Genomic DNA, 24,477 nt, shown 5'->3' on the forward strand with positions numbered 1-24,477 from the left:
GTTAAAACCTGAAACCGTTGTCAAAAGTAACGTTTTAGTTACAAAACGTCGTTTGTCAACAAAGATTTAAACGATTTTGATATTGCGTAGCAAAAAGTGACTTAAAAGAAGTGAAATGCCATATTGTGTCACAAACATAACACACCATCTTATATATATATAATTCAAAAACTTGAATGTTTTGTAATACTTAAAATAAATAAATACATAAATAAGTGGAATGTACGACCAATAGAAGACTTTACAGTATAGGAGAAATAAGTTGAAGTTACAAAGCTGGTTGTATATCTGACGTATTATTACTTTGTAAAAGTATTTTGTTGTCTAAAGATTCACGTCATGATTTACGTTCTGTACGTTAATGCTTGTTAGTTTACCGTGATGAATAAATAGCAGATAGCAAAAAACAAAAGAAAATAAATTTAGAATTAATTATCTGACAATATAATCAATAGAGATTAAGACTTAATAATGAAGGATTCAAAGAATCTAATTAGCGTTCGAGAATTTCACATCTAATACCAGAATAAACTCTACTATTCGGCGCTTATAATGCCAGAAATGAGTTTTATGCAGAGGTATTTTAATATTTAAACAAAATATGGGATTATATTTCAGCAAGATTTTAATGAGTCCCATTGATAAGCATCTTTACAGATGAATCTGGTAAACCCCCTGTTTGCTCTTTACTTCAGTAAACATTTCTCTATTCTGAGTTACATAAATCAGGCATTTTGCATTATAAATAAAGCAAACAATACATTTTCTTCGTATTTGTTTCTACACGTTTTGCAAAATTTATGAATTAGTCTATGACTGTATTTTTAATGATTGCACTTTTAGTGTGATATCATATCACCGTTTTAAATAAAAATGTTTTAAATCCGAACATTTGTATTACTAGGTCCACCAAGAATAGTGTAAAATTATTACATTTACTACTTTTCTACTTTATTAAGGTGACTTCTTGAAATGAGTGAGAAAGAAACGTACATGGAAAAACAAGATAGCATTACTATGAAAAAGGATCACTCAGATGATAAAATGAAATGATCACACTCTGAGTGAGTACTTTACATATTAATGTGGCCATGTGGCTGCACTGGGCTGTTGTAGGTTAATTACTTCATATACTAGCTAGTCCAACCTGTACCACGCTGATAATAAAATAGGCTTTGAACACTCTGAGTGAGTACTTTACTTATTAATGTGGCCATTTGGCTACACTGGGCTGTTGTAGGTTAATTACTTCATATATTATCTAGTCCAACCTGTACCACGCTGATAATGAAATGAAATGATCACACTCTGAGTGAGTACTTTACATATTAATGTGGCCATTTGGCTACACTGGGCTGTTGTAGGTTAATTACTTCATATACTAGCTAGTCCAACCTGTACCACGCTGATAATAAAATGAAATGATCACACTCTGAGTGAGTACTTTACATATTAATGTGGCCATGTGGTTACACTGGACTGTTGTAGGTTAATTACTTCATATACTAGCTAGTCCAACCTGTACCACGCTGATAATGAAATGAGGTTATCACACTCTGAGTGAGTACTTTACATATTAATGTGGCCATGTGGTTACACTGGACTGTTGTAGGTTAATTACTTCATATACTAGCTAGTCCAACCTGTACCACGCTGATAATGAAATGAGGTTATCACACTCTGAGTGAGTACTTTACATATTAATGTGGCCATGTGGCTACACTGGGCTGTTGTAGGTTAATTACTTCATATACTAGCTAGTCCAACCTGTACCACGCTGATAATAAAATGAAATGATCACACTCTGAGTGAGTACTTTACATATTAATGTGGCCATGTGGTTACACTGGACTGTTGTAGGTTAATTACTTCATATACTAGCTAGTCCAACCTGTACCACGCTGATAATGAAATGAGGTTATCACACTCTGAGTGAGTACTTTACATATTAATGTGGCCATGTGGCTACACTGGGCTGTTGTAGGTTAATTACTTCATATACTAGCTAGTCCAACCTGTACCACGCTGATAATAAAATGAAATGATCACACTCTGAGTGAGTACTTTACATATTAATGTGGCCATGTGGTTACACTGGACTGTTGTAGGTTAATTACTTCATATACTAGCTAGTCCAACCTGTACCACGCTGATAATGAAATGAGGTTATCACACTCTGAGTGAGTACTTTACATATTAATGTGGCCATGTGGCTACACTGGGCTGTTGTAGGTTAATTACTTCATATACTAGCTAGTCCAACCTGTACCACGCTGATAATAAAATGAAATGATCACACTCTGAGTGAGTACTTTACATATTAATGTGGCCATGTGGCTACACTGGACTGTTGTAGGTTAATTACTTCATATACTAGCTAGTCCAACCTGTACCACGCTGATAATAAAATGAAATGATCACACTCTGAGTGAGTACTTTACATATTAATGTGGCCATGTGGCTACACTGGGCTGTTGTAGGTTAATTACTTCATATACTAGCTAGTCCAACCTGTACCACGCTGATAATGAAATAGGCTTTGAACACTCTGAGTGAGTACTTTACATATTAATGTGGCCATGTGGCTACACTGGACTGTTGTAGGTTAATTACTTCATATACTAGCTAGTCCAACCTGTACCACGCTGATAATAAAATGAAATGATCACACTCTGAGTGAGTACTTTACATATTAATGTGGCCATGTGGCTACACTGGGCTGTTGTAGGTTAATTACTTCATATACTAGCTAGTCCAACCTGTACCACGCTGATAATAAAATAGGCTTTGAACACTCTGAGTGAGTACTTTACTTATTAATGTGGCCATTTGGCTACACTGGGCTGTTGTAGGTTAATTACTTCATATATTATCTAGTCCAACCTGTACCACGCTGATAATGAAATAGGCTTTGAACACTCTGAGTTAATTTTATTTATTTCATTTATTTATTGTTTTTCACAAAAGGAGAAACTGCTTACGCTACAGGTTACATGCAGCCTGAAGTACTTAGTATAAATTACTGTACATAAAGTTGAATGTAAATAAACTTTCATATATATATATATATATAGAAAAGAACCTTTCATAATAATCTCTGGATAAAAATCTAATATTTTTCAATATTATTCTTTACTAAATAATATCGGAATTAAGTTTACTGGATTGCCCCCCTTCACAAAGTGACATTATAACCATAAAAAAGAAGGTTACTAATGTATTATGTAACTGTAGGATTATTAGGTACATTTTCATAGTTAACTATGACAATAAGAATAATAAAAGGGATTCTTCTAATTTCTTAGTTACATTTTATTTAATTGCAATCGTACAGTGACAAAAGGATTATAGTTGGCCTTTGTCGAAGTCAAGTATTACAACAATAAAGGCATACTGCAATTATGCAGTCATATTCATATACCTACACTCGTACAAGGATTGAAAAGGTTACTGTATATCGAATATTTGTCGTCGTCAAGTATTACAAAAAAAATGAAAGCTCTAATTAATTAGGTTTAATTGATATAATTACAATAGTACGGTGACAGAAGGGTTATAACGAATGTATGACGTCATTAATTATTATATTAAAAAAGGAATTCTGTAATTCTGTTAGACCATATAATTGCAATCAATAGCGAACGTTGAGACTGTAATGGGTATTTGCCATTGTCAAGTATTACAATATAAACACAATATATAACGATATATATCAAATGACATCAAGATTAAATAATCACTCTTCTTTTACTTTCAAGTCTGTATTTCCTTTTATTGTGCCAGTCTACTGAGTAATAGGCTCCACTGACGCTCAGCCAAATCCTAAGGATGAAGGTCTACCGTCATAGAACGCATTATTATCTATGTAGATGTGTAGATCCGTACAACACTTTAAATTGTGTGGATGTAATCTTTCTCGAGATATTTTACCGAGATAGTTAGACTACCTGTGTGACAATTTCCACCACGGCTACCCTTTGACCTATGAACAAATATTTGATCACGCTCATATGTGGTACGCTCCCGTTAAATTTGCTTCAGAATGATTCAGAATTGGCTTTTGGAAATGAAAATATCTTCCAATGGCAGTTATTAAGGATTTGACTTGACGCTTGACGTATCCTGTTTAAAATCGTATTGATGTCTCTCCGCCCTGTCCGTGCGACAATTCTTGGTAAAGTGAAAGCTAGAGACTTGATATACGAGTATAGGTTCCTTCTTTGAACAAACAAAACTCTATTCATCTTGGATCAAAACGTCACAATAACAGGTAAAAACTAACTCTAAAATATTGAAATATGTTAGATTCACTTACCGTGTAATTATATTTTTTACATACTAAGTAAAATCTTACAATATTTACATTATGGCAAGTGACATATTTTAGGAATTTAATAATGTGTTGGTTAATAATATTCAGTGCATTCTGTTGGGATCTTCTATACTTCAATGTATCGTTTTATGTATCTCAGGAAATGCGATGCACGTTTTATAAAGGGGTTGGCTAAGATGCTCTATAAGGAAATAATTGTGACATATTACAGTATTACGAAAACGTAGTCAAAAGAAATATGTGTATAGTGACATTAGTTTTTAATTATTATATACAAATTCAAAAATTCTTATAGTCGTACTGTGTCTCTTATTTATCAAAGTATAATTTGCCCTTAGCCACAATTTTTTTACCTCATTGTTCTAATTTAAGATTTCCTACAGTGTACAGTTTATTATTTCACTGAAATGTGTAATTTTTAAATTGTCGGTTTATTATTTTTAATCAAGTAAAAATATTGTTAATTTAATACTAGTGTTGCTTTATTGTTAAAAGTGTAGTCAAGTGTATATTGGACGTATTGCAGTACACGTAACAGAGCAATATGGATAAATGTATTTCTATGCCAACCAATACAGTTATTAATTGGCCAATAGGTAAATGATTGAAACTCTTTATTCACTGTGTCATCATTGTCTGATGATATTTATTACCAAACAGTATCAGTCATTTACTAATTTCCAGGATGCGAAGACGCAGAGGAGCAGACGTTGGAGCAGGGCGGACCCACGTTGCCATCATTGTCACAGACACAGGAGTGGCAGCCCTGCATCACAGGCTGGCCCGGGTCACATGATTTCTGTAATTACATAGATACGTCATTGTCACAGACACAGGAGTGGCAGCTCTGCATCACAGGCTGGCCTGGGTCACACGATTTCTGTAATTACATAGATACGTCATTGTCACAGACACAGGAGTGGCAGCCCTGCATCACAGGCTGGCCCGGGTCACATGATTTCTGTAATTACATAGATACGTCATTGGCACAGACACAGGAGTGGCAGCCCTGCATCAAAGGCTTGCCCGGGTCACATGATTTCTGTAATTACATAAAGACTTCATTGTCACAGACACAGGAGTTCCATTTTTATAGTTACATCATTGTTCACAATGCATTAATTATTTGGACAATGGATGGTGGAATGTCTCTTGAGCTGGTCTAAATCAAGACTTCCTGAAAAGATAAACTAACTACGTTGTGATCCAATAACAACATAGTGGAGTTCACATAAAATACCAAATTAATGTGGAGTCGCAGTATGGACGAAAAGTCCATCTAGATGAACCAATAAAACAAGTTCGTCACCGTATCCTGATTTGCTTAAATCTAGTTTCTGCTATTATATAACAATCGTTATTTCCTATCGGTAATTTCAGTGGTCAAGAATGCAAGGGAAATTAAGGATAGTAGTCAGTTATATTGCTATCAGGTGTTTTATTTAACTGAATGTTATACTTTGCAAAACATCTGACAATAACTATCATTAAACAAGCGTTGAGTTGTCTCCTAATCATTTTGACATTCCCAACAATTTTAGATTTTTTGTTTTTTTTTAGGGAGAGGCAGGAAAAATGCAATTACGCACGCAGGTGGCCAGCCTGTATTGTGAGACTTCCCTTAAAACGGGTTTACCCACTAAAAACCTCCTCTAATCTTTAGGATTCTAACCTGGGATTGTTTATCACATTACTTCAGGCTAGGCCTAAATTTGGCTTAAGCCCGTGGGGCTCGCTCCTTATCCAGCCGCTCGGTCATGGGATCTGGGCCAATCCCAGTTCCTCTCATCCTCCATAATCTTTTCGCAGACCGTGTCCACCGAAAAAACACCGAGTTTTCTGTGGCCTCCAGGCGGGGCCTTTCCCAACGCGGACAGCGGAAGAAGGTGTGTTCCGCGTCATCGGGAACGCCCGTGCAGCAAACAATGTTAGATAAGTTTCAAAGATACTTTTAATATTAATTTCAGAACCAAACAACGGGGCTTCAGAACCAACTAATAACCTATGAGGTTTTGTAATGTATATTGTAATACTTACAATGAATCCATCAATATTGAGTAGGAAGTTGATTCAATAAAATGGATAAAAAAGAAAGCTCTTGAAATGGAATCATTCTTATGATTAAATCAAGATACTTTTTTATACATAACTAAAAATCCAGTAGTAGGCTATACATTTAAAATGAACATATCGAATTTAATTACAGCAAAATCTTAATTTTTGTAATCTAAATTAGTGTAATTATTAAATATACTTACTTAGGCTATATTTTATCTGTTACGTCCCTCAAAGCATATTTTTATCCGAAGTATTAATGTATAGTTTTTACTTCGTATAATACTTTACATCGAGAAAACTGAGAAAATAGTATTTTTCGATTCCATACTCAATAACTAATTTATTTAATGATATTTCGAATCCATTTTGTAAGTATAGCTCATGATGTTCAATGCATTTGTTAATCTAGATAATTCCTCCGTAATATAAGTACACATATTGAAGAGTTGTGACGTTTTGTTCTAAAATGAGAGAAATAATGCCCGGGGAAAAGGAGAAATTTCACAGTGTAAACGAAAGCTAACGACGGACCCAAAGATGCAACCAATTAAACAAAACAACAAAGAGCGGATGTTCTTTCGCTTCTGCAGGAACTCTCTTTGAACTGTAGGAATCGCTAAATAATAGGGTCTTAATGTTAGAAGTGCATCTTAATTTAAAATTCAGATTAAACAATTATATCCTTAGAATTGATCATTATTATATCGTAGGAGACATTTAATTATGGTACATATCACTTCATGGAATTTGGCTGAGCATTAGGGAATATTTTATATTACTCTTATAGTTAACATGACGGTAACGAGAAAATTACAGAATAAATACAATTTTAAACAAACTTAGTGCAATCATGTGTAACACACATTAACACTAATCACACGTTCAACATCAATTTTAGCGACTTGGTGTATAGGCTTTAATTATAAAAACAGAAAAGAAATGTATGAATTTATCCTGCGCTTAGGTATCACGAGAAAAATTACACTCTTTTCTAAACTTTTAACGAAACTTTATTTCTACGTAGACAATAATGAGTTCTATGATGGCGCATATCTAGCCATGGGATTTGGCTGAGCTTGGCCTTAGAGCCTATCAACCAGTAGGCTGGCGCAATTGCGCCTTTTGTGTCCCGGGAGATGTAAATATTTCTGTTCTGTATAATCATCTATCAGCCTGTACGCAGGATATATCAAGAATTAAATTAGTTACATACTTGAAATTTTGATTGCAACTTCAGACAAATCTACTTTTAACAATTTTACTACTAGGAATAAATTATTATTTATTAATGTATTATATAAGCTTATAGCTATACATTCTTTTCTTAACAGAGTTAAACTGGAACTAACCTGTTTGGATGGTTTAACGGAATTGTCTGGATTTCGCTCTGAAAAAAGAAAGTAAAATTAATTCCTTAGCAAATAAGCTATATCGAAAAGTTTGAATAAAACATTATACATATATTTTAATTAATAAATTTGCGTAATTGTATATAAAAAAGTTATAAACATTGATATTCTCCTGACCACGGTAAATTCAAGGCATGGTGGTACTCGAAATTTGACTATTCTATATAATTATAAATTCTATATATATATATATATATATATATATGTATATATATATGTATATATATATACATATATATATATATGTATATATATGTATATATATATATACACTACTCAATATTACTTTAAAATAAATAAGACAGTTGAGACATTCAGTTATTAGGCGTAATTTTGAACAGGTCAACTAGATAGAATGAAGTTGACTTCCTCAGTTGATTCTTTAAATTTAATCGGCACAAACAATCAACAGACTAATATTAAAGCCATGTGATTTGGTGTTTTCGGAAATAAATTTTTGAAGCCATAAAGATAAACATTTGAAGCAGAGTAAACATACCATCGCTCCTTTTAAAAAATCCTTAAAAATACTATTTTGAAATATTCTGACATGATTTTAACATACTTGATGTCTTGATTTTTTGTGCTTTTTTACTCACAAGTTCTATAAAACCATGCTTCTTTGTCATTTTCCACAATAAAAAATCATAATAATGCTATAAAAACTAACTTTGAAGTCAATTTGTTTCTAAGAAAAACATTTTTACAATAAAGTTTTAAAATGTATTATAAAATAGGAGCTATTATAAAATAACTATAAATATTCATAATGATGAACTATGGGTGTAAAATACCAAGTTCTGAAATATTTGTATCATAATAATCATGTTTGACAATAAAAAACCGTACACTTCTTTAAATAATTACATGTAACTTAAGTCTCTTTTTCGTACAGTTTTGGGTAGGCGATTTTATACACTCTCTGTCATAGTGTAGGAATCAATTTGCAATATATAACCACAGTCTGACTCTCGGCTCCTGAACTGTCAGTCCTGATCCCATCTGACGCTCAATCTCATCCTTATAGAACACTTGTCAGTAAAACGCCACTGTTTGCATAATTGATACACCGCGTGTGGATTATAACGTGATGTTGATGGGGGGGGTGGAGGGAGGGTAGTGTTCGATGTTATGCTCTAGGTTACATTTTAACACCCTTGTGGCTCAGAGCTCGTCATTTAACTTTACTGCCGAGTAAGCTTTTACACTGATTAATAATGAAATGATTTTACACAGAATACGCAATACCATTACTCAATTACAGTTAAGTTATTACATAGATTGAACATTGTGCTCATTGCTCTAACACAAATAATTAATGTTGCAATAAATTAATTATAAAAAGTTGTTTATATATTAAAACCAATACTTTAAATTTAGTACAATTTGCTTCTAATACTTGTGTTATTTTCATTTGTTTATATTTCAAAATATGTTATTTAATTGTAATAGGATATATAATTGTAATTTTAATACATAAAGTAACTATAGTAACAAAACTTGAAACAATCCACAAATATTTTGTGAGTTAACGTTTACTAAAATATAAGACAAAAGTGGTACCGAAAGACTATTTTTACTTTCTCTTCTATATATGATGTAAATCGGACAGTTCATTATCAATATACGAGTTGTATACAGACAATATACGACAATATACAGTTGGTTAAAAAGATTATCAAATTCTGAAGTTTAGTGGAAATATTTATATGTGGTGCCCCAAATTTATTCTTAAATATCACATTTATTAAGCAAAAATATTAAAATGAATTTTATAATCAAATTTTAACGTACACTAAATAACAAAATGGCATTAATATATTTGTATACTTGTATAAAAGTAGATGAACCCCATTTAAATATTCAGTTGACTTATATTTAAAATTATTATATAACGCAATCTAAAATCCAATTTCAATAACCAATAAAAATTGGAAAGTTTTCCAAAGTTAGATGTTACCAGATGATGCCTGCTATAGCATATTTACATATAAATAGTTAGATACATGCAACATATTATTAATATAAAATAGATTATACAATTTATAATGAATAGAATAACCACATTCTTCTATAAAACGTTACATACAAGGAAAAGAAATACCTTTGAATAACAACTTACCGGCATCTGTTGTAGCCAGCAAAAAGACACAGAGGAAGACGCAGATGGAAGTGTTCAAGTCCATGATTCTGCCTATACAACTCTATGGGGGTAGGAGAGGTCAGCTGTTTATATACCACACCCCTGCTGCCGACAGTGACACATGTTAGCAGAGGTGATGTATTCATAGACACCTCACCCTTACAGTTGACATCTGACAGAATGTCAGGACATCAGTGTCAGTGCTGTCAGTTTCCCCTGATGGTGCCATTAAAACTTGAATGACATTGAAGATGTTGTAACAGCGTGTAACCACTACAAGCATTGTAATCAACTTTTCAGCCATTTTTGAAAAAAAAACTGCGCAACTTCTGCAATTACGTGTTTTATATTTTGAATCTTGACACTGAGAAATTAATTTTTCTACTGAGAGACAAAACCTTGACAAAAAGGTAAATCAAGAGTTCACTAAGCATGCTAAAACATATATGTTTGGAATTATTGTTGATTCGATGTGAATTTGGGTTTTGCTTCACATACTTCATTTCAAGAATCTGGACCCCAAGTCCATCTAGAGATTCTAAGAATCTAGAGTCCACGTCCGTCTAAAGATTATAGGAATCTAGACGGCAATCATCCAGTGAACATATTAAATCAGCCCTACCCACTATAGCTATGCTCTAAGTAGCTGTGCTTTGAGATCGTGTATAAAGCATCGTAGTGCAATCAATTGTGCTCCTGATGAGATAATGAAAACACCTCTTCGTCTAATTTTCACTATACAACTGCTAGGTAATCTAGACGGAGTTCCTTTGCAGCCTAGGTGTCTCTGGATGTCGTAACGATGCAACAAGAGCTCATTATGTTTTCGAAAATACTTATATTTTGAATATTCAACTCATGGCAAAGGTAGTATTAGCCTACGAATAAAGAGCAGGGTAAAATGGTGTTATATTCAAACAACTTTTAAATGAGAAACCCTCAAATGTCATCGTACTTTTTATGCGGGTTGTTTCACTTACGTTTCTGAAACTGAAGATTGACAATTGACGCGATTCAGATCGGCTTATCTTAAGCATTATTTCAGAATTAAGCAAATAAAAAAAAAAATAAATAAATAAATTTCCGCTGCAAAAATTTCTTCTTCGAAACCTATTATTTGTCGGAGATTTATTGACTTTGAAAACTCAAAGTTTTATCCTTATAAAATAAGATATTACAAACTTAAATATTCAGTTTTTACTTCAATACAAATTAAATGACTTAAAGGAGAATAGTTCAAGTAAATTCAATTACTTGACATTCTAATACTACTCTAATTACTTACAGACTCCGTAATGAAAACTGTTTACTCGTCCAATTCTAGCAATGGGACCCTCTTGTACGCTCAAATAATAAACATTCCTTGGAGAATGGAACAATGAATTGCGAAAGGAAATGAAAGCGTGACGTGTTGATGCAATATTTCTAGAACGGCTCTTAGCTCAACTCTTCCAAGCCAAATTACCTTCACATACAGATTTACGTACTTTTACATACCTTTCTAGTGGATCTTCTTGCTTTACAGGTGAATGTTTGGTATATTTCAGAATCTATAAATGACAAGAAAATTTGTAATGGCTAATTTAAACAAATTATTGTAAAGGAAACACTTCTAGTCTGAAAAAAGAATCTTGGAAATATGTTGTACTGATACTTATTTCAGTACCAACAATTAGTATTTTGTACAAACCTTGCAACAGATTTACAAGTTTACAAGTAAAATCTCAGTTTTTAGTTGGTTACATTTGGAGTTATTTATTACTTATTGGCTGAGTGTTTGCGAAGCCTACCACTCGAGTGGCTGGAGTAGTTTAATGTCTGTCTGTCTTTTCGCACGATACTTCGAAAAATATCTTACCTATAGACTTTAAAATTTGCATGGAGATTAGTTTTTATAAAAGCTACACTGAGTTCGATTAAGTCACAACATGAGATTTGGTTGAGCGTTAGCTAATATTTTAAAACTGGTCTTATGGGTAACCATGATGCCAACGAAAAAAAGGCTGATAAAAAAATTGGTACTCAAACTAAGTAAAAGCATGTGAGATTTTAACATGTTATATTTTTATTCCTAGTGTAAGGAGAAAACAAATAACAAAGTGGAAAGTTAATGTTCAAACCTAATTTAATAAAAATTGAGAATGTATCTTGTGGTAAGATATCCGAAGAAGAATTTCATCCGTAGACTTTACATTTTGGATCAAACTTCATTTCTATAAGGAGCATGTGTTCTATAATGGTGCATACGTAATCTCTAAGACGAATTTTAAACTATTCGCTAACGTTCAGCCAAATTCCATGGAATGACATTTACTATTATGGAACTGAGGGTTGCTAAAATATAAATGAAGCTTCTTACAACATTTCTAGTCTATAGGTCTGTAAATAGACAAATATACATACAGATAGACAGGTAGAAATGAAATTTTGCAACCCCACGAGTGATAGGCTTTGCAAAAGCTCTGCCAGCCAATATTTACCTATTTTTTAACGACTTATCGTTATTGCAGTCCATATCGTGATAGTGTGAGGTGCACAACGGTAGTTGTGATGGCATTATTTATTTCAAAGTAAGAATAAAATTTGCAAAATGTACGATCAATTGATAACTTATACGGTGCAGAAAAACATTTCTGTCGCCCGTCAAGGTTTATCAGTTTTTATTTATTGTTAAAAGATTGTGTTTATTTATATTAATCATAGAATGCATTGCGTTTTGGCGAAAAGGAAATCTCCTTTACTTTCTGTTATAATAGTACATTGCAGTTCGCATATTTCATTCCCTTGTTTAGTGAACGGATGTATAAAAATGTGATACACTTTACGTTGACTTAGGATTATCTCTAAAATTCAAATTCAAATTCCTTTAATGTCGTAAGACAACTTTTGTTGTATGACAGAGTCAAGTACATGCTGTATATACATAGCTTGTAAAGTAAAACAATAAGAATGCAATGGTTATACAACAGTAAATATTATACTAAATATTTTTTTTAATTAGTCTACATAATTATTGTAAAAAAAAACGACAAATTTTAAAACGAGTCACAACTTTACAATTGTTAGTTTATGCCCGATTAAAAAGAAGTTTACAATTCCAACTAATAATGCAAGAAAAACAAAACATAAAAACAAAAACATTATTATACTAGAAACTCTCCCACCGTGTAAAAACAACCCGCCACTTTAGTTTTCTTTTAAATTCTTCCTTACTTTGGATACACTTCAGCGGTTCAGGAAGTTTTCAAAAGCACCTGGCACCGACATTGTGCGGTAAACTCGCTGCCCAAACGGTCTGGTGTGGAGTTTGGCGGAGGTTTACTCGAGCCCGGGTGTTGTGCTCGTGTACTGCTGATCCATCAGTAACTGCTACACTGTTAAATTTTGCAAACATTATTGTTTCAAACATATACAGTGACGGTAGCGTTAAGAGGTTCTTTAAAAAGCAATTTTACATGATTCTCGTCTTTTCAGTCCAGCGAGTACACGAACAGCACGCTTTTGCAACACAAACACTATTATTTGTGCTAGTGTAGCTGAGCCCCAGACCAGCAGGCCATATCTCAAGCGAGACTCCGACTCTAAACAACGACATTTTCATAATTTTTTTATAACATAAAACTTTCCCTATGCTATATACGAATACTGTTTAGTGTTAAAACAACAAATTCATTACATATTTCATCTGGTGAAATGCAATTTTTAATAAGCAGAGAAAGGTTTGATTTCGCCTTTTGACTATTATAAAAAGTGTAATGATAAATTTTGGTCTGGGCTGTCTTTAGACAGCTTTATATTGATTAATAAAGCAAGTTTTTTATCAATTTATAAAGAAAATCATAGTTAAAATACGAAAATAAGTACGATGTATCATTTTTAAACAAAGATAAATCTCACTTCTGTCGTTTCGCGCAGAAATTACGCGCGCACAGCCGAGATTAGTTCTACTCTTTCCACAAACTTTTCTGGACGTTGAAAAGTTAGTTCTAACCAAACTCTCCATTCCATATACTTCATGTGTTAATCTTTTTCCTGTGACTCTAACCATTTATTTAGGTATAAAACGTACAAAGCCCTAAAATAATAAAACTATGTATAGTGTAAATTGGACTCGATTACTGGCGTGTTTAAGAATCACTCAATAAATCTTTGACTGGGTAACATGATTGTTATATGGCACCATTTAAATACTTAAATCTTCATTTCCTCTCAAAACTTACACCGTTGTTTTTTTTTGTTTTATTTTTATTTTATTTTTTTGTTCAAACGTGTTCCCTACATCTAATTGGGGTATTGTCATTATAATATATATAACATACAAAAATCTAATAGGTTGGTATGAATGTGAAAAATTGTAATAGTCAGAAAGGCAAATAAAACAATTTATGGAGAGTGTTCTTTAGCTTCATTTGGCGTATTTTTGGGCGTTTTCTTTAACACTCATAGATTTGGAACAAATATTTTCTTGCACCAGTAACTGGTTAATACATAACGTTAGCCTAGCCTTCCCTAACTAACCTAACCTAACTAAAAGATCTATTATTGGCTCTATTATTGGTGATCGGAAGTCAGTTATCAGCGGTTGGTTCTTCCGTGAACCCCAGATTTGACTTGTGTAGTTTATTCCAGTTCATAGTAGTAGAGTTTAATTTATTTAAGTTGATGTCTTACAGATAGTGTTGTAACTCGTCCCTTACGTGTATCACAACGCTTAGGTGTGATTTGTGTATTATAATCTAGATTGTAATTTTGTGTTAGGTCAGTTATCGGCCTGAAGAAGGGATCAGATTTCAGATCTCAAAACGTAGTGTTACTGATTTCACTACATCATAAAACGATGGTAAACGTATGTTACCTTTAAAATTCTTCTATCGTCAAAAATTATCTTTAAACAAATAAAAATGTATACGTATTAAATCTAAACATCACCGGCTCTTCTGATAAGTCTCAAACTTTAAATTTTATCAAAGTACAATTTTACATCTATACCACAATAAAAGCAACAACGAGTTTACTTAATATATCGAGAAAGTTAACAAGAAAGTGAGTGAAATTGTTTATTGAAGACTCCTTCTTCCCAAATGTTTAATGAAACACAAGCAAAAACTTGAACAATGTTTTATTGTTTATATCCATCAACTGTAACGGAGTTGTAAACAAGTTTACCATTAGGAGAACGAAGACGTGTGCTTGATTGTGCCGCGAGTAAGATTGGGACATAAATTGTAATGTTATCGCTATTGAAAACACAATAACAATTTTATATCCAAGACTTTTTATATCACATCAAATCAAATATAATTTATGTGCTTTTAAAGTACATTCGGATTATGTACTGAAAACTAAAATATTACAAATTTAACGAAATAAGTATAATAAATGTTTCTTAAAGTTTATCTACTTCGCGAACAAAAATAACTGTTTATATAATTACGAGAGCATAATTATTAAAAACGTGAAACACAATTTTGGTGGTCTTTGCTTCCTTATCCGGTTACCTCAACCGGAAACCGTCCAGCCATAACCACCGACAGGAAGTTTCGTAAATGTAAGATATTAACTACAAAGATGAGTTGGAAAAGAAACGGAAATTTTAGATATTTAGGTTTAATTATTTCTATAAATATGGTGACTGTCTAATAATGGATTAAAAAACGAGTAAAAAATTAAATGAGCTTTGAAAAGATAACTATTAAGAAAACTAAACGATGAAAGTGGCCTCATGGCTAATGCAAGAATCATACCATAAACTCTATATCCAAAGGATATCAATATAGTTTTGGTCCGGTTTTAAACAGGACCTATAGGGTTAGGAATATTAAATGATAATTCTTTTCTCAGACAATATATTTTAGATTGATACAATTAAATTCAACCGTCAGAAAAATAAATAAATAAATGTTATAAATCAGCGTCATTTACATTCTTTTTAAAGGGTAATATTCAACCTATCTAATATTTTAGTGACGATAAATTTAGTTATGACAGATAAATAGAAGACGTAGCCCAAAGTATTTTGAAATCTTGATGAAATACTCGTAATAAGTGTACAGATTTACGGTAAAATAATCCCTCGATGATATTATTTCATATATACAACACAGAGGTTGCGCTGCGCCACGGTTCTTATAAAGCTACCTGGGAAAGTAATCAACTAAGACAATGAGACTGTTCCAAACAACTTTCTGTTACGAAACTGACAATTTCATCCAAGTTTTAATGACACTATCCCGGGAGACTGACACTGTTGACACTGAGGACCTGACATTTTGTCAGGTGTCGACTGTAGAGATGAGTTCACAGGTGTCTGTCAGCAGCACATGTACTCGTAAATAAGGAGGTAACCTCTCCTACACCAGTATATAGAGAAGTAAAGACAGCAACATGTATATAAATGCTGCCCTTTTTTTTTTTAATTTCATCTCAATAATATGTTAATGTTAAGTCCAGCTCCAGTTCACCTTCAGAGGAAGTGCAGCGTCTCAAGTCAGAATCCTGGAATCTGGAGTCATGTCATTCTGAAGTGATCCAAATAAAAGTCAGCGATGAAGAAGTTCAAATTGAAATCTGCATCTTTACGACTCCAGAGATATCTAGATTACAAAATATAGTGTAATCTAGATAAAGATGTGTTTTCATTGTCTCGTTGAACTAGCTTCGGCGTGCGCGTTAATAGACATACATTTTTATTCAGTTTTGTTTGTGGGTAGTTGTAAATACTAATTGTTAAATCAAACATATCTACCGGTCTCTTTACACCGGTACTAGGTTTTCAAGTATTGCACCCGCTATTTTACATTGGTGTTAACCGTAACGATGATGCTGAAGAGAAAATGGCAGAGTAAACAAAATTTTAAACAAACTGAGTACAATCATATGGCCTTCTAACGTACGACATAGTAACCCATAAGTGGGCATAATTCAGAAGTTTTGATTACTTTTGAAATGTAAACACGGATTGTGATTATAGTAATCAGTTAGGTACACATTTAATATATTAATATTTCATCTTATACTTCATTTACAGAAGGAAGGGGAAAAAGGTATTTTAATTACCAAATTAAATAGCACTTTTCTTGTAAGTATATAAATCCTGAAATCCTTATATTATAAGGTGGGCGTTACCAAAGCTTATCACTAGAAGGGATAGAAAATTGTCTGTTCTGCCTTTCTGTCCGTACGATTTCTCAGGGAACGAAAAGACCAGTTGACTTAAATTTGACATGAACTTTATTTCTAGCCGCAGTTAACTCCATGGGGCTTTACTGAGCGTTAGCGAACATTTTTATATTGTTATTATGAGTAAATATATTTGTAAGCAAACTGCGTAAAATCATATGGAATTTTAACGTACGAGATAGTAAGCCAAAAAAGACTAACTACCATCAAGATATCCTAGACAGATTTCATCTGTAGACTAAGGTATAAATGAAACTTCATGAAACTTCCTACATGGAATAGAATGAAGTTTATGTCTATCTAAGGAATTTGGCTGAGCGTCATTGAAGCCTACCTAGTAGGCTAGCATAATTTATCTTTTTTTAGGGGGGGGGGTACGTAAGAGTTTCTAATTTGTGTGAGTTTCTCGCTTCTGTTTGCCAGCAGGACATTTGAAGAATTAAAGGAGCTGGAATTAAAGTTCTACAGATTTGGAATTTTTTCTTGCAAGCTCAGAGAAATTTGTTACGTGATATATGGTGTGACGTAATTCCATCTGGTATTTATATACAACCTAAGAGAATTATGGTAATTTTTACGTACTAAACTACCCTTAGGTATACAAATTATTTTCTTTTATATACACGAGAATATAGCAGATTAACCGTTCCTATACTACTACTGAAGAATATTTTAAGAACTTTGTAATTTAAAAAATTTTGTTATGATTAATTTGAGAAGGACACAATCTTTAACTGACGTGTATAACACTCAAGAGGTATGAGCGTAACCTTTGGCATAACGTTATATCCGGCCCTTTCTTCTACTCCCTTTGCCACCATCACGCCACTTTAATATAAATGGAAGCGTATCAGCGGAGATGGCTTCCTGAATATTAACCGTCCTCAGTAATCATCCTGAAACGTTTCAGGAATGTTTATGGTGTGTTATTCAGGCGTTACGGAAGATGTTATAACGGTGAGAAGAGCTGTAAAAATGTAATTCAAGAATGAAAAATTCATATCAATAAAAAACAATTTTAATTTGAAAAATTAACTATGTTATATGTAATGTGCAGAAACGTTTACTTGAACGTACGAGTATTGTGATGTTCTGAACTTTAAGACAATAAAGCGTAGGTGTGTGTGTGTTTGTGTGTGATACAAGAAGATAGTATATTGTCACTTCTTGTCTAATTTATTCAAAATCCAGATATAATTATTTTCTAAAATACCATAAACATATCTATACACATATATAGTTAACGTTCGTATGACTCCAGGAAGCTCATAATAAGTTATTGGCAAGCAAGGAAATATAAAATCTATCTACAGTTTAATGTACAAAATTATAAATCTTAAAAATCAAGCAAATAAAAGTTTTATAACCAATATTCTAAAATCTATAAAATGTATTTGTAAACTACAAAGAATGAATATATTTAAACAAACAGAAAATGCAAATTAAAAAACGTTTAGAACAAATTTTTATATCTTCTTCAGAACGAATGTTTTGAACTTTGACGTACTTACCATATTTATAATGAAATTTTAGTGCAAATACATAAACTATCTACGAAATATTTTGAAAGCAAAATAAAGACACAACATTCAGGCATTTTTTTATTAACTTTTCGTGGATTTTTATTTTTACTATAAATAATATTTTGTTATGAATATAAAAATATACCATATGGTATTCATGCCATATTGTATTTGAATAATTATTAATACCCGTTTTTTAACGGGGACCAGATTGCCGTTGGCGCCGAGTAACGTCAGTTCATGCCAGACGTCAAAGTCGGATACTTTTTGGACACACCTCGTATATCAGAAGTTGCAGAAGGTGCAATTAAATTATTACAACTATTCAAGGTTACATTTTATCGTACCTTCACGCTTCACGCCATCCCCAAGTTTTATACAATCTGAAAGCCTCGTCGTAGGTTTGATAACTATCTGAAGAAATCCAGTAAGAGCGGACACGGAGTACTAGTGAGAGATCAGTCTTGTCTCTCTCTTTCTGTGTTACTTTGAATATACCTTTGGGAAATATTGGTAAGGTCTTACATGTAATCGTAGAGTAGATCTACAATGGTAACAGTTGAAACGTATGGTGTGAGGAACTATACATCATAATATTAACTCTCAGCAGATATTGCCTCGTGATCTGGCCGTCAATAATCGACAACTACACAAATCAATAGTTGCAGTCGATGTGAGGAACTATACTTCACGATATTGACTCTCAGCAGATATTGCCTCGTGACTTGGCTGTCAATAACACAACTACACAAGTCAATAGTTACAGACGATCTCTCACTTTCACTGAGTCTTTGGGAAAACTTTGGTAGAGCCTTAAATGTAGGATCTTTATGAGCTCTAAAGGTCAGGAAAAATCCCGACCGAATTGCACATTAACAAAGACTTTGTGAAAAATACTGTGAATGGTGATTTTCCGGTCCTGCTACATGAGAATACACGTGTATGTATGTATTGTGTGTATGTGTTGTGTGTATGTGTTGTGTGTATGTATTTTGGGGATTCTAAAGATACACATTATCATTTTCCTCATAAAATGTTTGTATTTTGTGTTGAAAATCTATAAAAGTTCAAACAATTTTAAACATTCAAGACCGTTTACAATAATTCAAAAATGATTTCTATCTTTCTATTGAAAATAAATGTTTTGTTTGAAAAGAAGTTTTACAATTGCTCAATAATTTGAAGGACTTTCTTGGACAATTGTGTTTTCTTTCGCAGCAATAAAAGTTTACAACAATGTTTGAGGTTTGGTCTATATTGGTAATAACATAAAATAAAACGTTTTCAAGAAGGCAATCCAACCCCATCTTAAAACTGTGTGTTGAAAAAAATCATATGAGCAAGTATTTAAGGAATGTACAATTACTGTTATCATACCATGTTTAGATGTAGGCAATTGAAAATTACTTTAGTATTATGTCTCTTCCAAACAAATATATTGCTTGTTAAAGTAAGGACAGAGAAAGAGCACACCGGTTAAACGTACATATCACAGTGTTGTAAATGGAGGGTGGGTCACCCCCTCTGTCCTCCCCAAGTTCAAAGTGCCAAGTTGTGTTGTAACATTCTGTGTGACATGAGTTGTGAGTTTGTGGCCTTGTTCACCCGCTATTTGGTAAATTTCATTACCGCAAAAGTCATTTATTGATTGAGCTGCAGCGAAGTTGGGGTTTATGGGAACTCAGAACGATATATGTTGATGAAATCATCAACGTCGACAGATTTGGTCGAACAATCTGTGCTTCAAAGAAAAGTAGGTTTATAGTTAAGATTCATAGCGGTGAGAAAAGCACAACCCATAAGAGTGCACAATACAAGAGAGATGAAGATGGGAGAAATTCTGTTATGTTGGAATAAAAAATTTAGTGAAGATAAAGGAGAATAACTTAAAAAAGTATCCAGGGGTGAAGTGGTGGATAGTGCACTTCAGAGTTTGACGGATGGTTGAAGTGTAGGGGAGATCATTAGAACCAAGGAGCAATTCTGGGACTCTGCTTCTCTTTCCATTCAGATCAGCTGCATCCTAAGAGAAATATGCCTAAGAAGATGAAGGTTGGTATTTGGATGTCACATACCGAATCGGTTGCTATGGTGAAGACTGCTCCCCTTACTTATGACACTTCCATTAAATCCCATGATACATTGCGGCTGCGGCGTCATGCAGTGCTGATTGCAATGTAGAACAGGTGCAATCGTTCGACAACGATCAATGTCATTGATAATCAGATGGCAAATGGAATGTATATTACTGATTTTTTTTCTATTTATAATAAGATTTTTTTATATAAAATGTCTTTATGTGTGTTTGCCTAGTATTTTTTTTAAAATAGTAAAATGTTTTTATGCGATTAGTCATATGAATATTACGCGAATAATTGTTTACAAAGCTTATTTTAATCGTTATATTTTAAATCATCACGTTTTAATTTTGTTTCTTGTTATTTCACTTGCTAGTATGAAGAATGTAATTGTACCTTCATATAGAAATGATAAAATTGGTACTTAATGGTTTAAAGCATTTTTCAGAAAACAAAATAAATGAACAATACAACTTTATTACAATTGAATTTTTGACTTCAAATATACTTTTAAAATTTCCTAAAACCATTTAAAATTTCAGCTGAATTATTCAAATTGTTGTTTCCGTATAATTTAAGTTATATGTGTATATTTTCTTAGTCAGGAAACAAGGCAAAATCATAAGGATCAAAAAATACTAAGGAAGAAGTAAATTACAACGGCTGTAACTATACCTGTATCTTCTTGATCGTAGCAACAAGGCAAACTTAACATTGGCGTTCGAAATATGATTGGTGTCGGTGTAGCAATAGTAATACACGTGCAACACCTACTAAATAGCGAGCAGGTAACTACTGGCAGTGCAGGTATAAAAGACAAAGTAGTAGTTGTACTTTTAAATACTGTAATGAAACCTATCTTAGTTGTCTTTTGACAGAAGTAGGCTTCTCAGAGCTGAGTGTGTATTTCCTTGATCTGTAAAAAGGCAAAATAAACATGGGGACAAAAATATTGAGACCTGAGTAAATTACAATGGCCATAAATATACACTTTTCAACATATTTTCTTGATCATGGCAAGAAGGTTGAGGTTACATTGGCATCGGAAATATAATTTACTCGATACATAAATGCTCAGAAAGTGCAAAATCTACGAAATTACGTGCAAAGAGGCGGGTAACTGCTAGTTTAAATAGTAAAAGTATGGCATGTGCCGTGTTCGTAGTCATGAGGCAGTTGATTTACCATACACGTGATAGTTGATTTATATAGTTAGCAGAGATTGTCCAGATGTTAAGTTAAATAACTCGACAACGTGCTGAAGCAGTAAAGCTTCTACTCCGAACAACTTCATCAGCAAACCAGCAGCAGCAACAACTGCAGCAAACTATCTTGACTGAAAACTTTCTTAGAAAGTAATACTAATTTTAGTCAAAGTGTTTGTAAAATAAAGATTGGTCTTTGGTTATTATTATACACGGTTAAATAAAATTATAAATATGTACTGTTAGTATTGGAATGAAAAAGAAAGGTAGAAAGCTTCTGTTTCATGGGATTTCATACCTACATTTCAGGAAGCATAAAATAAGATTATAAAAAGGACCATAAAAACACATCAAATTCGGAGGTATGTGAAATATTACTCTATTTCGTATGGCTGCAGCCATAAAATTCTTCGCATATGGAGAGGAAATTAAGATATTATGAGATAATTTTTCTAATATTTTTTATTTGTTGTAGTAAATAATCTTGAAAATATTAAATGCCTATAAAAATTTTTTTATGTTTTATAGTTGAAGCTAGTTAGTTAAATACTTTGGAACGGAGTAATTTAAAATAGTCTTAAGTATGCATTTCTGACATATTTTATTGATCGGGCAACAAGAAAAACTAAAAATTAGTTGGAAATATAATTTATTTGAACTAAAATTGCTCATACACGTGCTAAGACTAAAATAAGAGCTGTTAGCAATGTAGGTCAATATCTGAAGCTGTTTACCATGAAAAATGGTATAATATAAACCTAAAATATCCCTACTTTCGTTTGTAAACTACAGAGAACACCTAGAGCTTCTCTATTTTCAGCAGGAAATTGAGTGCAAAATCAATGGTAACAGCTGGTAATATGGTAAGCATAGGCATAATCTGATTTGACAATAGTCTTCAGTGTGCCAAATGTCAGTTCGTGTCCCTGCATTCCCATATTCTTGTTACTATGTTGGTGATTGTGGGTGAACAATGCAACGACTCGTAGTGGAATAACTTCTGAGGAAAGTAGCATTAGAGGTATACAGTTATCCAAGTAAGTGAGAAATACAAAACATCTATTGCGAACCCTATAATATGCCAAATTTTACTTTTTCAAAGATTTTTCATTCGAATTTGGACAACATCCACCTTCTGGACATAATTTAAAGTTACATGACTTCCTGATCATAAAAAATGGAGAACCACGAAGGACACGGGATCGTATCCAGACTTTTCAAAAAGCTAATAAGTAATAGGTTACATTTGGGGTTGGGGTGCGGAGAAAACAATATTAATATATCAAAAACAGTTGTACTCCCTTGTAAAAATACAGAAATGACAAATAAATTACTTTATGTTTCCTTTCAAAGATTAGGCGTCGCTGGTTTTTTGAAAAACTGTAGAAGTTTTACAGTAGGAGTATGTATCCAATCATATTTCTTTAAGGAGAGAACTTCACGTGAATCGTAATCTATATATATGCTTTCAAAGTCAACTCTTTTCAAGACATTCAGTCAACAATGTAAAAGTTTACGTCCTCTAGAATATTTATGGAACATTTCCTTTTAAAATAAACTCAAGTAAGCGAAGAGACACCCTCGAGACTTTCAATTTGAAAACTTAAGAAGACTGTCAACTTCCTCCCCCTGGACGCAGACGTCAGCTCACGTTTACAAGGTGCTGAACTTTGCACAACGGCTTGACAAGTTCGCGCAAACTTGTCTGAGTTTAGATTCTAATGGTCTTGGGTCAAGCGATATTTTTACTGAAACCTCTGCGCTTACCCGTGTGGATGATTTGTTAGCATTTACGACTTCTTCAATAAAACAAAATTGTCAGTGGTTCGGTTATTCACGGACTTCAGTTTAAAAGATAAATGGTTTTACATCAGTGAATTTGTACCCAAATAATGAATACAAAGATAAGCATTTTTTCGGTGTTTGTTTGAAATTCAGGATAGATATTTCTGAAGAGAATAAATAACTCTTCCGATACAGCGGCTGGGAGAAGGAGAGCGAAGCAAGCCAGTATTGTTACGTATGTTCGACTGTCCGACACCATTTCACTTGTTTACCGCACACATACACTTTACTTTGTTTGTATTTCATCTTTCCAAATGCAATATATTAATTTATATACATAAGGTTACATAAGTTTTCAGTATAATCCTGTGTACTCAATCTTTGGAAATTGTGTTTTCATGGTTACGTCTTGAAAGTTTAAGCATAAAGAGTTATGAAAGCAGTAGATGTAAAATACAACTAATCAAATCAATACTTATTACATAACATACGAATGAAGAAAATTAAAATATGAAAATAAACTATTTTAAAACCGTGTCGTCAACCATGCGTAAACGAGCGCTTGTCAAAATATAAAATTAATTAACTGTTAATTTTCATTGGTAGAATTACTTGACACAAATAGATTTGATTTTACAGTACAAGGCAAATATTCAGTTTTTTTATTATATTTCATCATTGTTTTTGAAGTGGCTACTTAAGAAGTAGCGAAAAGTCGTGGGATATGGTTTTGATGTACATTCGATCACGTCACGGAACGTCAC

This window comes from Homalodisca vitripennis, chromosome 5 (genome assembly GCF_021130785.1).
Source record: "Homalodisca vitripennis isolate AUS2020 chromosome 5, UT_GWSS_2.1, whole genome shotgun sequence".
NCBI classification, from domain to species: Eukaryota; Metazoa; Arthropoda; class Insecta; order Hemiptera; family Cicadellidae; genus Homalodisca; species Homalodisca vitripennis.